We start from the raw sequence: 15,816 nt of genomic DNA on the forward strand, positions 1-15,816 counted from the left end.
CTCCACGATCCCTTCTGACTGGTTTACGCTCTCGTATCTTCGCCAAAAACATCTGGTTCATTCAAAAGCTGTATACGTATCACCAACTCACTAGCATATAATCTGTTGCCTCAAAACATAAGTCAGACCTGTCATCTGCTTTACCCCTTTGAACATCTGATGAACTTGTTATGCAGTAATAGATAACTTTAATTTGGTACACACACACACACACACACACACACACACACACACGTGTACCTTACTCTACTTATTCAAAGCGTAGAAGTATCCAGCCCCACCTTGATCTTAAGCTCTTATGTGCTTAACTAGCAACATGAGATCATGAGTAACGTGCCTCTTAGATTTCTAAGAGGGAGTGATGTCTGCTTTATACAAAAGCAAAGGTTGGGTGGATGGTTTGTATCTGAATAGCCAGAAAGCATTTGACGCTGTGTCGCATGTGAGTGTGACTGAGAAGGTGGTTCACGAAGCAGGAATAAGGAGGATACTCCGTTTTGGCTAGAAAATGAAGGGGAAACAGGACGCATGATCAGGGGCATTTTCTGCTCAGTGACCAATATTCTTGATTTGTAAGAAAATAAGATGCAGGAATCTGTGTGTAAGACAGATTTGGAGCCAATATCGTTCCTAAACTGTCACCTTATACCAAAGAATAGTAAAAAAAAGCCCAGCTGTCTATTTACACATATCAGAATTGCATTCATGGTCATGTATAAAGGAACATTCAGTAAGCAGTTCACATCCTACACAAGGCCAAAACTAACATACATATGCTCCTGAGGTTTGGTCATCGCATTTGAAAAAAGCATAAAGGGCTAAAATAGAATGTCCAGAGGAGGGGAATAAGGGTGGTACCAGAATTGAGGGAGCTGATTCACGTACACCCTCCTGCATGATCAAGCCCCGAGAACTCAGAACTTTATCCACCCCGTCCGTACATCACCAATTCGATGTTACCCTTCTCCTCGTACCCTCCACTTCTGACATATATATACCCTCTTTGTCAACCTCTCCTCACTCATTCTCTCCATATTTCCGAACCAGTTCAGCGCGCGCGCACACACACACACACACACACACACACACACATGCTCAAGGTTCATTTCAAATATAATTTCATGGTGCACATTCCGAGGATATATATTCAACCTGGACTGGTTGTTTTTTTTTGTTTTTTTTTTTACGCGGACCGACTGTGCACACCAAAGTAATTTTTCACGTTTAGAATTTCATTATGATTCTAACTTTTTCTGATAAAACTACCCTCAGTACAAGTTAGCATATTCCATCATCGTCAGCCAGTGCTGGGTGAGGGGAAATATGATAAAAGTGAAAGGCCAGACAGAGTGAATATGATCGTATGAAGATGAGGGGGATAAGGGGGTTATGATTATGTGAAGATGACCTGAAGGATTATCATGTGAAAGTGAGGGGTAAGGGGGGGAGGTTATGATCATGTGAAGGTGAAAGGTGAGGGGAATCTGATCATGTGAAGGGGAAGAGGAAGGGAACATGAAGACTATGAGTAAGAGAAAATGACCATATGATGGTGAAGACTGAAAACAAAACATAGCATGATGGTAAAGAATGAACAAACACGAACATATGAAGGTGAAGAGCTTAAGAGGGAATTCGATCGTGTATAAAAAAAAACAAGGTTGCAGATCAAAAGGAACACAGTCACCCCGAAACTTCAAGGAGATTCAACGCCATACATGCATCCCAAGGAGTTGAAGTCCATCACATCTGCTGCAGGAGGCGAGACAGACAGGCGGGTTTAGGCTCCTATCGCACCTGTATTGACGAGGGCATCCGCACGGTCTTTATGCAGAGATAATCAGACCAGAACGTCGTTGTTCGAGTCATCATCACCACACATTTCAAGACATGAAATGGCACTTGGGATAGCAACCGGGAGCCTACGAGATCCAGGCAGCATGAAACAAGCGAGAGGAACGAGTGACCTGTGCTTAAACCAAGACGTAAGAGGAGAACTTCTCTTCAACGTACTGGTGGCCACCGTACGTACTTCACCAGACAACGGCCGGTGGGAACCGTCCCCTTACGACTCTTGAGTCCCAGAGGCGCGTGTAGTAGTGTGTAGTAAGTACATTCCCGGGTGGGGAGGGCCACCCGCGTGAGTAACACGCCCTTGACGCTAGTATTTATAAATTTACCAGTGCCTGGCGAGCCTCCGGTACGGTATGGGTGAGGAGGAGGAGGTGAGGAGGGGAGGAGGGACACATAACGCAAGCCTTCCCCCCTGCATCCCATCTCTAGGGTGACGAGACGGATATACGGCCACCGCCGCCATGCCCTACCCTACCGTGTCAAGTTAAGCTGCCACATGCCATCTGTGAGAGAGAGAGAGAGAGAGAGAGAGAGAGAGAGAGAGAGAGAGAGAGAGAGAGAGAGAGAGAGAGAGAGAGAGAGAGAGAGAGAGAGAGAGAGAGAGCGTGTACCCACCTACAAGTACCTACGACGAGATTTTGCCGTGGTGGCAGGGCTGGCGAGTAGCGCCTACCGCACAACTCGCTTGATGTGAGAGAGAGAGAGAGAGAGAGAGAGAGAGAGAGAGAGAGAGAGAGAGAGAGAGAGAGAGAGAGAGAGAGAGAGAGAGAGAGAGAGAATGTGCGTATACAGAGTCAGAGGGCGGGAGAGCCCTGGGGCAGGCCCTACTTCGCAACTCTCACACGGTGACTAAGAACTGTAACTCAACGTTTTTCCCCTCCCATCCTCCCTCCCTCTCTCTTCACAGCGACGACGCTGACGGAGGTGCAGTCTGTCTCAGGAACCTCGCGTCATGAACTCTTGTGAAAGAAAAGCACCCAGCTCTCCACTCTTGTTGGGGGAAGAAATTCTAAAAGGAATCGTGAGTACTGAATTTACTTACACACGGACGAACGAGAACTTGAGCTTAACGCTAGTATCTGATGTGCTGGGGGAGGGCAGGCTCGAACCCTCATGAGCCAGCCAACATAGCACGCTAATCCGTACTCACATTCCACGAGTCACCACAGTCCCCACCACACACACACACACACACAGACACACACACACACACACAGTTTCCCCATCTCACTATACGTCTTCCTCTATTTACCTCACCTCTCACTCCTTGCTGAGCAACACTGCCGTTTCCTCGAACTCAAACTCAGCTCTTCCATCTTGTATTTTTATCACCTCCAGAACCTCCTCCTTAACGGCGTTTAAATCTCAAGATTGGACATCATCCTCAAATCTTTGCGTTTATATTTCACTCCCCTTCCTGCTGAACCTTCCATCTTTTTTTTTCTTTCTTTCTTTTTCCATTTCTATTTTTTTTTTCTGGGGGGGTCCTAATTGGGTGGGTGATGTCGCTCTACAAAACCATCTCACTACTCCAGCCCACCACCTCACCGCCATAAGTAGTCGGGCAATGGCTTGGAAAACTCAAATCCTCGTCTACTCCATGTGAATTCATGACTCACCGAAGGCTCCGTCTACGTGCTATCTCCACATCGCCTGCGCTGATATACTGTCCTCCGTCGTTTTTATACACACACACATATACATAAATCTTCGAACATAAAAATCTTTATTACATAACATAATATCCGGTACGTACTGAATAATGGCCAAGGGGAACCCAGCAGCATAACCAGTCTCGTTGATGCATAGGATGAATAATCTCAGGGTCATTATTATATATGTATAGTCTCTACAGACTTACATCCGCCATCATGACCAAAATAAGATATCGGATCTCGATGTTCGAGCCTTGATTCGGTATCGAAATCGGCCGACGCCCAAGCATACACAACCCAGTCGTGGTGCTAATCAGGCCTCCTGTTGTCTGTCTTTCTCATGTAAACTCATGTAAACATGTAAACCTCAGACATCCACTCGCTCATACTACAGCCTTCATGGCTGCTCTTCTCTACAGCATCATAGGATAATTTATACTTCACTTCCTTCTCTCATGCCTTTAGGAAACAGGGGCTGTATTTCATACCGTTATTTAGAATGACCAACACTGAAGAAACTCAATTCAGAGTTTTAAATTTGATTCCTCCAAGAATTCTTCCCCAAGATAGTCTTTCCCTACTTCCATCTTCCCCATCCCTTCCCTACATACTCGTACTAAATCCTACGTCGCTCTCTCCCACTCCCCTTCACCCTTCTACACCTGGGGAGGTAGAAAACATCATTCCCGCTAGTTACATTCACCTCAAGTCGTTTCCAATATCAAATACTTTTATCCCTCCTTCCGTCAAGATGTACCATCTCTTTACATTCCAGATATCAATCTAACCAAGACGTACCATTTTGTGTTATCAGTTGAAAAATCTTTTACATAATATTGTCTAATTCTTATATATCAGAATCACAATAAACTTATTAGTCTAGGTCATTATAAGGAGATCCATGGGACTACTCATTCAAGGGGTGGCAGCTTTGAAAATACAGTGACCGTCCTTTTCTTTTCAAGACATTACATCAATTTACTAAGTAGATCTAGGTCCACTGGAAACCCAAAACACTTAAGATGCAGGACTGGTTCGTGAAAGTGTAGACTCAGAAGGTCAAGAAAGCAAAGTAAATCTCAGATGCACAGACCTAATGCATCAAAGATGCATTTAACAAACAAAGAATGCAGAGTAGGCCCCAGCGTTTGGAGTGCACATTTCCCTGCTACTGGACACACAGGAATATATATATATATATATATATATATATATATATATATATATATATATATATATATATATATATATATATATATATGCAAATGTATCATTGTATGTTTACACACACACTGAGGGAATAATAGAGAAATTATAAGACTCTATCACTTAAAACACGACACATTCATTTCGCGAGTTTTCTGCTCGTGTGAATGATCAACAGAAGGTGAGAATGTATTGGAGGACACCAACATAAACAAACAGTTAATAAATTCGGAGACACAAACCTACCATGAAGGGAGTATTTGTTCTTAATATAACCTCCAATTAATCAAGGGTTAAATATAGAGATCCTTGCTGGGTATTCTCACAGGGACGAGATTCCCCCGTGAGATTAAATGCTCTTGGTATTAGTGCGTGCTATAATTATCTCTTCCCGCTATAATCAAATATTCGGTGGGAGTGATAAGTGCCAGAGGTGAAATATAGTTACGCGCACAAAGACACAAGGCTGGGCGTATTTCACAGTTAATTCTAAAGTTAAGATGGAGACTTGCGCCGCGGGAATGTCTCTTTTACACCCTCCTCCAGCCACGCTTACCATGCAAATGATATCCACCGTGTGGAGTCTGGGTCCTCGCGCTGCAGGAAGAGGTTTGCTTACCACATCTCCCTGCCTCACATGCCTCACGGGCGACAGCAGTTCTTCACCCTTGCTCACTAGGTGTCTTAAGAGGCAGCGGCCATAGCCTTATGTGTTAACGGATGTTCCGTAACACATACAACGAGGATGTATAATTTTGTTCTGTTACGGGAGGGCTGCTGCCGATGAGTCTCAGGTAAGCTTCCCAATAAGACCAACACATGGATGTTGGAGAATCCCTAGTGTTCTTGTATGGTGTTGCTTCCAGACGCCTGTGAGCCCTCAGATATTACTGACATCTACGGCAACACACGCTGTGTCGCAGCCACATAAACACTGCGATATCTTACCAATTCAGTCGTCCATCCATCTATCCAGCAAAGGTGAGTCATTATGCAACACCGGATAAAGGAATCTCTGGCTTTGAGCGGGTATTTAAACGAGTCTTAGCTGTTCCACGAAGGTGAGTTGAGCTCAGATGTTTAACGCACATTCGTCGTCCCTCAGGAGATTTGCGTTAGAGAGAAAACGCTCCTGCAACAAAGGGCTTGAACTACGTAACTGAGCAGAGCTGCATTATGAAGAATCATCTGTGAGGCAGAGAACTTCAAGAGTCCTTACTGACGAGGTGCTATGTTACAGACATAGTTACCTGCGACACAGACAACTGAAATACTACGTAACGATAAGGGTCTGTGTTACCTGACTCTGCACAGATATCCTATATTTGGTTGTCACTTGTAACCCTTCCATAAAACTCCCTCGCCTCCCTCCTTACCAAAAGACACCCCACAACTCCTCCTCTCTCAATCTTCATTCCTCTTCTCTTACACAGGCCTCCATCTAGCTCGACTTCCCATCTTCGTTCTACCTCCTCATTTTCCACCCCTCTCACTTCATGTGCAACCATTCGATACTGTTAAGCGTCAGCATCAAGTGCCAATATATACTCTTAACTGTAAAGAAAAAAATGCCCTCACAGTTTTTAACATATGGTCTTGACTGATGTAACTGTTCGTCATGTAACGCTATACATAAAAAAAATAATGACAGTGGGTAAATAAACATCATATAAACATTAATGACCGTGGGTATATATATATATATATATATATATATATATATATATATATATATATATATATATATATATATATATATATATATAGTAAGGTGCTATCTGGGGTGGTAAGATGGTGGACAGTTGTATAAAGGTGTAATCGCACTTCAGTTGGAGTTAAGGTAATTCAGTTTACTGAAACTTTACAATACACTTCATGTTGAAATCCGCCTCAGAGGAGTAAACAAATCCCAGAGTTTCAGCCCCTGACACAAGCTACCCAAACCTGTACACTTTCTTATCGCCATTCTACACTGGTAAGAGGGTGTACAGGTCTGTGTGCTTGTGTTAAGCAGAAGCTTTGTAAAATTGTTTACATCTGATGTACACAGGGAACACGACACTGACCCCCTAGTAGGAAGGTGCCTGCACTGTCGGGAGGTAAGGTTGTGTCCACACTGCCGCTCCAGGCCGTAAACCTGTACGAGGAGTGTTCCACATCACTCCTGCTCCCTCGCCTAAAGTGTTGGTTTACCCTGCCGCCAAGTGCTGGGTCCTACGTCACCCCAACCCATCTGCAAAGCCCACCATCTTTATTCTTTTTTTCCTCTGTCTTTCTTTCTCCCTTAATATTCCAGTTCATACACTATTCCCCACACGAGATAAAAACCAGCGGAGTCTGGGGTCAAAGTATATATTTTTTTCTTTCTTACAAAGACAAGTCACTCCGCCGGGCCTAAAGTGTAGGTATTTTCCACAGTTCTTTTCAAGCTGAATTCATTTACCAGTTCGGTCCATGTTTCTGCAGTGGCTGTTGAGTGGTCAATCGCATGGACCTACATACAGTGGAATCAATAAATCCTTATTTCGTAAATTTCTTTTATTACTGATGTCCGTATTTTCTGAAAGAGCTTACTTTTCAAGGTAAGATATATTGACCTCCTGTAATGCATTTCACTTTTCGTATTAATTCTACTATGGCAACAGAGTGGCTATAAGAACAGTATCCTCGGTCAACCTCACAGTGCAATTACCCATTCAAGTCAACTATTATGGAGTGTACGGGGAGTTCTGCACGCGTGCAGTGGTGTATAATGAAACGGGAGTTGTGTATGATAAAGCGAGGGTGATGTATGATGCAGCAGAGATGGTGTATGATGAAGCAAGGGTTGGTCATGCTGACCAGGTGTTGTGCATGATGAAGCAAGGGTTGGTCATGATGACCAGGGGATTGTGTACGATGAAGCAAGGGTTGGTCATGATGACCAGGGGATTGTGCACGATGAAGACAGGTGATGCATCATGTCGTAATGCAAGACAGATGATGAAGCGAGGATGATGGTGTTTCATATGGAGCAGGTGTCGCACAATGCAGTAATGGGTGATCTACGATGGAGTAGCAAGTCGTGTACGATGACGACGGAGGTTATGCATGAAGAAAAAAAATGGGTGGGTGTATAATACAGCAAAGGCAGATTATCATCATTATCATTCATTACGGGTGGTGTATAATGCATTAATGGGTGATGCACGATGTGGCAACGGGAGGTTTATGATGCAGGGGAGGGACGTGTTTATAATGCAGCTGCAGCAGCAGCAGCAGCAGCGAGGATGACGTGTGGCAGGAGCAGCAAGACTGGAGGGGAGACGTGGGGAAGTGGGGGTTGGTTTAGAAGGGGGCCTGGGATGGGGTTGGGAGAGTGGGGGGAGTGTGGGTTTGAGGGCTCCGGGCTTACGCTATATATATATATAGATCAGTATTTGCAAGGGAGGAAGCTTTTTTTTTTTTTTCTTTCTTTCTTCCTCTCTCTCTCTCTCTCTCTCTCTCTCTCTCTCTCTCTCTCTCTCTCTCTCTCTCTCTCTCTCTCCCAGCACGCCCCACAGTCACCCACCACTATGATGGAACACCCGCTCAGGGGTGGTGAGGTGTGGCCGGGAGAGGCGGTGGTGGTGGTGAGGATGAGGTTGGTGGCGGTGTGGTGAAACGAGGGTAAAGTCTTTAGGCTTTCGGAGGCAGGCCTGCCGGCGTCCTCAGCGATGGGTGATAACTGGCAGAGGTGATAACCGGGCTGTTAGAGGAGACTCGATCATTCCTCAGGGGTTGTTAAGATAGGGGTGGATGGGTTGGGGGGTTGGGTGGGTAAATTAGGCTGTGACTCTAATGATGTGGCAAAGGAGATAAGGACGACGGACGGGCCAGCAAAGCTCTTAACCTCCTCCAACCCAGAGAGGTGGGAGGTAGCAGTCTGTGGCTAAGTAGCTAGAGGGAATGCATGAGGGTCAACCCTCCTCAGCGGAGGTGATGGCAGGAGTGCATCGACGATGTTCAACTTGAAGAGGATCATCGGAGGAAGTTCCCCTAGGGAGGAATTACAGTGCCACAGGGAGGGCACCTGAAAAAGTGCGTGCACGAGGAATTTATTTACCCCACTAGGGATTCATCCCAGAGTTTTGAACATTCTAGCTCTTGTTTTCCATCCAATATTAGTGTATATTTCTATTCGCTAATATCTTTTATTCTTCTTTAACTTGAAATTGATGTAGTTTGTGAAAAATTAATATTCTATCTTATATCTTTTTTCTTTATTACGTTACACACGCTATCCTTTCATTCCATTTCTAAGGCTGTATTTCCCTTCATCTTTCCTTTGTTTCATTTTCTTTCTCCACATCTCTAAATAATCATTTATCTCTCATATCTCTTCCTCACTCTCAGCCACGTTTCTCTCTCACCTCTCTCCTCCTGAATAATATTCTGGCGCATCTCTTTCCTCTCTCGTTCATCCCTTCCCCCATTCTCTCCCTCTGTTTGTTTGCCACTCCGTTTCTATGACTCTCATTGTTTCTCTGATTGTTCGTCGGGTCGTTTAAATTTCTCTTTTTTATTCCCAACCGTCCCACTCCCCTTGCCATTAATCATGATCCTCCCCTGCAGACCCGTATTAACTCCCCCATAGTCCATTAGGCTCCCCACCTAACCTCCACTACTACTCTTCCCTCAACTGGGCTGAATAAGCGAGTAAAATGAGACTGAAGACTCGTCCTTTGACACACGGTTAAAAAATGAATAAACGCTTTCGGAAATTTTTTCCTCGTCTGAAATTTCAATAAGAATAGGTGGGTGGACGGGCAGGACAACACAAATTGGAATTTGCCTCACCGAAATTCCCAGACTGTTAAAACTTACGTTAAGCCTCAGCATTGTGAATAGTGAGTTGGTGTAACACCGCTGTTTGGCGTCTAGCTGCGCCGTCGCATGACATGCAAGAGTGTGCACTTTTAAGAGTGGGTGAAGTAAATTTCTAAGACGCATATAGAGTTACAGGGAATATCCGGTACAACCGGATGGTACTATAAGACGTTTGCTACAGCTATCCCGGAGCACAATGTTCTTTAAGTGGTTCTAGTGAGCATACGAGGGAAATCCTTGGCCCAATGCTCATCTTTAATCCCTCAGAAATGCCACAGAGGTCACCATCTTACATATATGTTGACGGATGATGCATGCGAACGAGCAGCATCAATCAACCTGGGGTCAAGATCTGGAGTCAAGATCGCCATTCATACCAATTTTCTTTTCTTTTTTTTGAAACAATAACACAAAGAGAGGTCTGGCTAGTCACTGATGAGACAATCTCCTGTTCTAAGTCTGAATCTAAGGACCTTTTACGAGATGGTCTCGGGACAAGAGAACAGTGCTGCCTGCCGGCATCCTTTCGTCTCCCCTCCATTCCGACTGAAGGTAAAAAAAAAAGAAAAAAAAACCTCGGGAATAAGAAATGCCTTTCTGGCTGCCGCTCTGACGTCCCTGTTAGCGCACACAGAAGCAGCGTCTGTCAGCAGAAGGTGTTTTGCCACCGCGTCTGAAGAAGCGTCGTCAGGGAGGGAAGTGGGCTGGAGGCTGCTGGCTCTGTGGCTGGCGAGTGATCCAGAGGGCCCCCCCCTACACACACACACACACACACACACACACACACACAAACACACACCAGGGCGGTGAGTAAGCTAAGGAGATATCTCTGGTAACCCCAGCTGACACTCTGTACTACGATACACTGACTCAAGATGGATCAAGCAGTATGAGAATCTTATATCAAAATTCAATCATGTGTTCTTCAGACAACTGAGAATATCTAGCTATGACGACGTTTTCTCGAGCAGGACAAGTGTGGAGAGGCATAATAAGCCTACATTTAATCTGGACTTGAGGTTTTCGCTGAGACATCGGGAAGGGCCAAGCGTTCACTAACTAAACCATTCCTGTGGGTACATTTCGCCCGCTTGATATCTCTCAGAATGTCAATGGACCTAAGTTATGTAACTTCCTGGAAAAGAATGTCCTTACTGCCATCTCAAACCCGCTCTGGACCCCAGTTCGGTCGACCGAGAAGCGCTACTCTCACGTGCACAGCCGTCCACCACCAGACGACCCAGAAAAAATAACTACTGCGAGACTGGCCACATCTAAGGAGGTCTATAATTAGAGATAATTATCCGATCTGACAGCACCTCCATTACCTCTGAGTTAGGAGAGCCCCTTGTCAGGGACGCAGCTGGGGGCATCAGCGACACTGGCTCCATCCACTAGCTGCCTCCTCACCCCTTGATCCTGACCCGCAGCAAGGGAGGGCCTTATGATCGTGGCATTTATGGCACGAGGAGAAGGTTTCTGGAGGAGGTTCTTCCTCTGCCCCTCGTGTGGTTAGCAGGTCTAGCTGAGGAACTTGTGTGTGTCAAAACCATAAAGATATTAACTCCACCACTGAATATCTCATCTGAATGAATCTGCATTCTTCAATACAATGCTTGAAGAATGATTCATTACATCAGTCTGTTATATATCACAGTATACTATCATATCTTCACGGTAAAATAAAGATGGGAATGCCAGCTTCACGTAGGCACCTCGTACGTGTGGTAATTCTTCCTCCAAGAGCATTAATAATCCTTGAGTCTTTGTAAGTCTCAAACATACAAGACTTCTTTCCATACAACCAGTTCTTGAACCTCAGTTACCAAGTCTTAAATGTTCTTTATGTTCAAACCCCTTATCTTTTTTTGCTCTCTCTCTCGCTTTGTGAGTATATCAAAGGGTTCAAGTTATTATGCTGCTCCAGAACACGGCGAAAATACCTTCAACACATTGTCTTTTTTTCGACTTATTTTTTCCTCAGTACGTGAAAGAGACGCACCACGAGATGACGGTGGGAATGACTCTTAGATGCCCTCTCTTGCCCTGTCCATCTACTATATATATATATATATATATATATATATATATATATATATATATATATATATATATATATAAACCCAGGACCGTTTTCTCTGAATTTGCGTCTGCAACTTCAAGGTTGCCCGACTTTCAGGAACATAAAAATTATGGACTCCCGTGGGTTAAGAAGTTCCTCTAAGAGACGGTGGCGCTCCTCGCCAACAGACGACGCTACAGATCTAGTAGCTGAATGACCCCCTCCCTCACCCGCTGACCATGCACAAGCAGGCGGAGTCTATACTGATTGGTGCTGGACGGTGGTACTCCGTTGTGATGTTGGATTTCAATAACTTTGTTAAGCACTGGCATCTGATGAAGTGGATTGTCTCCGCGAAAAATGTCGTGCCACATGTATAGAAAAATTACACGTAAAATGAAATTGTATGAACTACTACTGAAGTGCGATTTCACCTTCATCAACTTTCGTCACGGACTAGTGTGATTATCATATATATCTATCGATCCATCTATCTATCTATCTCTCTATCTATCTATCCATCCATCCATCTATCTATCTATCTATCTATCTATCTATCTATCTATCTATATACATATATATATATATATATATATATATATATATATATATATATATATATATATATATAAATATATATATATATATACATATATATATATATATATATATATATATATATATATATATATATATATATATATATATATATATATATATATATATATATATGCCCCCTTTCTAAGAAGGGATCCTGGAGCTACCATGGACATTCTTTCGCGCAGTTTCTACAACCAAGTCTATACTACTTCCTCTGAAGCGAGAATTCCTCAGCGAGGCTGCACTTCCAGTGACGTAGCCTCACCTAAAGTCACTTGTAACCCGCGGTGTCACCCCGTCAAGGAAGGATGCTCAACCGTGATTTAAAACATTAAGCGCGTTTTTCAACTGTAGGAAGGCCTAAGCTATGGCGCCATTTTCTAGCAAAAACACATCACGCAGGGGGGTCTGTCATGATATATCAACACCGTTCACTTGATATATAACTGGATATATAACAACAAATTATCCCGTCTTGTCAATGCCCGAGCGTAATATATAATCAAGCTACAAGTCATCCTAACAGACTCAGCTGTATTAAATAAGACGAGGAGGAAAGAAAATGCTATGTAAAAAGAACTAGTTAACACGGAGTGATTAGGTTTATATATATATATATATATATATATATATATATATATATATATATATATATATATATATATATATATACATATATATATATATATATATATATATATATATATATATATATATATATATATATATATATATATATTCTTTTTCCTTTTTTTTCATACATATTCGTCATTACCCGCGTTAGCGAGGGAGCGTTAAGAACAGAGGACTGAGCCTTAGAGGGGAATATCCTCACTTGGCCTTCTTCCCTGTTCCTCCTATTGGAAAAAGTACAACGGGAGGGGAGGATTTCCAGCCCCCCGCTCCTTCCCCTTTTAGTCGCCTTCTACGACACGCAGGGAATACGTGGGAAGTATTCTTTCACCCCTATCCCCAGGGATATATATATATATATATATATATATATATATATATATATATATATATATATATATATGTTAACCTCCTCCCCGCCCGTGTGTAAACTGTTATCTAACCTAACACACTCGCACCCGACCCAGGAGCAATATACAATCAGCCATGTGGTATCTAGCTCTCTCTCTCTCTCTCTCTCTCTCTCTCTCTCTCTCTCTCTCTCTCTCTCTCTCTCTCTCTCTCAAACATGCATGTTTAAGCCATCCAATCCCTCCTCTCCTCCTCCTCCTCCCCCCCCCCAAAAAAAAAAATAAAACAAAAAAAACTCACGCAGTTTATTGATATTGGCAACTATTACCAGAGCTCCACCCCCTGGTGGCGGCAGCTGGCAACATGGTTCGTCTGTACATTTCAAGCCATTGTTTTCCCCCTCCTTTTTTTTCTTTCTTTTTTTTTTTTAGGTAACCATTTCCACGCAGGCGACACTGGATGCTCTGTCGATACTATAGGACTAGAATCTATTGATATAGACAGCCCTACCACAGCCAGCCCTACGCCCTCAGCCCTTTTAATGCCGTAGGCCAAAATGAGACCACTGAAAAATAAATTTAGGTACACTTTCTTTTATGAATGTATTAATAATTTCGACGTATAATTTATGGTCTGTTTATTGGAGTGTATTGTTGGTTACAGTACTTTATGGGCTATTGTCTAATAATTCGTCCTCATGCTCCGTTGATGGTGTTGGCAACCCACACCCCATTGGCTGTGTTGGCAAACCAGGCTCTACTGGTGGTGTTGGCAGCCCATGCTCCACTGGTGGTGAAGGCGACCCCAAGCTTTACTGGTGATGTTGGCAATCCACGCTCCACTGGTAGTGTTGGCAATCCACGCTCCACTGGTAGTGTTGGCAGTACACGCTCTACTGGTAGTGTTGGCAATCCACGCTCCATTGGTAGTGTTGGCAACCCTCGCTCCACTGGTAGTGTTGGCAACACACGCTCCACTGGTAGTACTGGCATCTCTTGCTCCACTGGTAGTGTTGGCAATCCACGCTCCACCGGTAATGTTGGCAATCCACGCTCCACCGGTAGTGTTGGCAATCCACGCTCCACCGGTAGTACTGAAATCCCTTGCCCCACTAGCAGTGTTGGCAACCCACGCTCCAATGGTAGTGTTGGCATCCCTCGCTCCACTGGGGGTGTTGGCAACCCACCGTCCACTGCTGGTGCTGGCGACTCATGCCTCACAGCTGGTGCTGGCAGCCCACCATTCACTGGTAGTGTTGATAAACCACCTTCCACTAGCGGTGCTGACGACCCACCATTCACTGGAGCTGTTGGCAACCCACCGTCCACTAGTGGTGTTGGCAAATCACAGTCCACTCGTGGTGTTGGCAACCCATCATCTACTGATGATGCTGGCAATCCACGGTCCACTGGTGGTGTTGGCAGGCACTGGTCCTTACGGTGGTTATTCAGAGGAGAGAATGGGTTCTTGCCTCAACGCTCACCAGGCCACACGATCAATAAGTCACCAAACCTCCGGATGACGAAGACAACGACCAGTTCTTCGTGAAGTGCAAAAGACAAGAGCCACCAGAGATCAGAACGTATATAACTAAGCAAGAAACCTGTTAGAAAAAGCTGTAGAGAAGGTCTTTCTTTTTTTGTATAAGAGTTTAGGTTTTCTTAGTTTTCAAGTACTTATTGTCTAGATATTAATAAGCAAAGCATTACAGAGAGAGAGTATGTTCGTACGGTACATACCAGTGGGTACAATACATCGATACAGGAGGGTGACTGGTGGGCAGTAAGTGGGGGACCCAGAGACCCAAAGGTAACAACATCTGTGTAATACCAAGCAATGCTCGAATACATCATACATCTACAGAACAACTTGTCAACAAGTATGAGAGTCAAGTACGAACGGAATGAACTCAGTGACACAACAGCAGATGTGAACAGCACACAGATGTCCAAAACGTTGTGTAATAGTTGAGAAAACTTCAAGAGATGGAGCGCTATGAGTATGAGTTTACAGTCTACAGGAACATAAGTATATACGATCACGGGGAACACGAGTATACGGTCGCCAGGAACATGGGTTAACAGTCACCTGGGTCAGGAGTAATATACAGTCACTATAAACATGAGTACATGGACACCATGAACACGAACCTACAGTCAAAACGAATATGAGTAAAGAGTCGCCATGAACATGAGTAAACAACTACTAAGAACATGAGTATACAGTCACCAGGAGCATGAGTAAACAGTCACCAAGAACATGAGTATACAGTCACCAGGAATACGAGTTTCCAGTCACCAAGGACATGAGTATATCGTCATCAAAAACACAAGTATACAATCACCAGCCGTGATCCACCTAGAATACACACACACACACACACACACACACACACACACACTTCCCGGCTTACAGTGAAGTGGAGCACCACCTCTGGTGTTCGCCCGTCCACGGCGACACCGCTCTGCATTCTCTCCTAAATCCTCATTCGTGAGCCACCAGCCACAACGCCTCCTCGACCCTTTTACAGACGATATTATCTTATCTAAATGGCCCATTAAACCTATCGCATATAAATGGCCTGGAGACGAGGGGCTGGGGGTGGGG

Source organism: Panulirus ornatus, chromosome 37 (assembly GCF_036320965.1).
Source record: "Panulirus ornatus isolate Po-2019 chromosome 37, ASM3632096v1, whole genome shotgun sequence".
Classification (NCBI taxonomy): domain Eukaryota; kingdom Metazoa; phylum Arthropoda; class Malacostraca; order Decapoda; family Palinuridae; genus Panulirus; species Panulirus ornatus.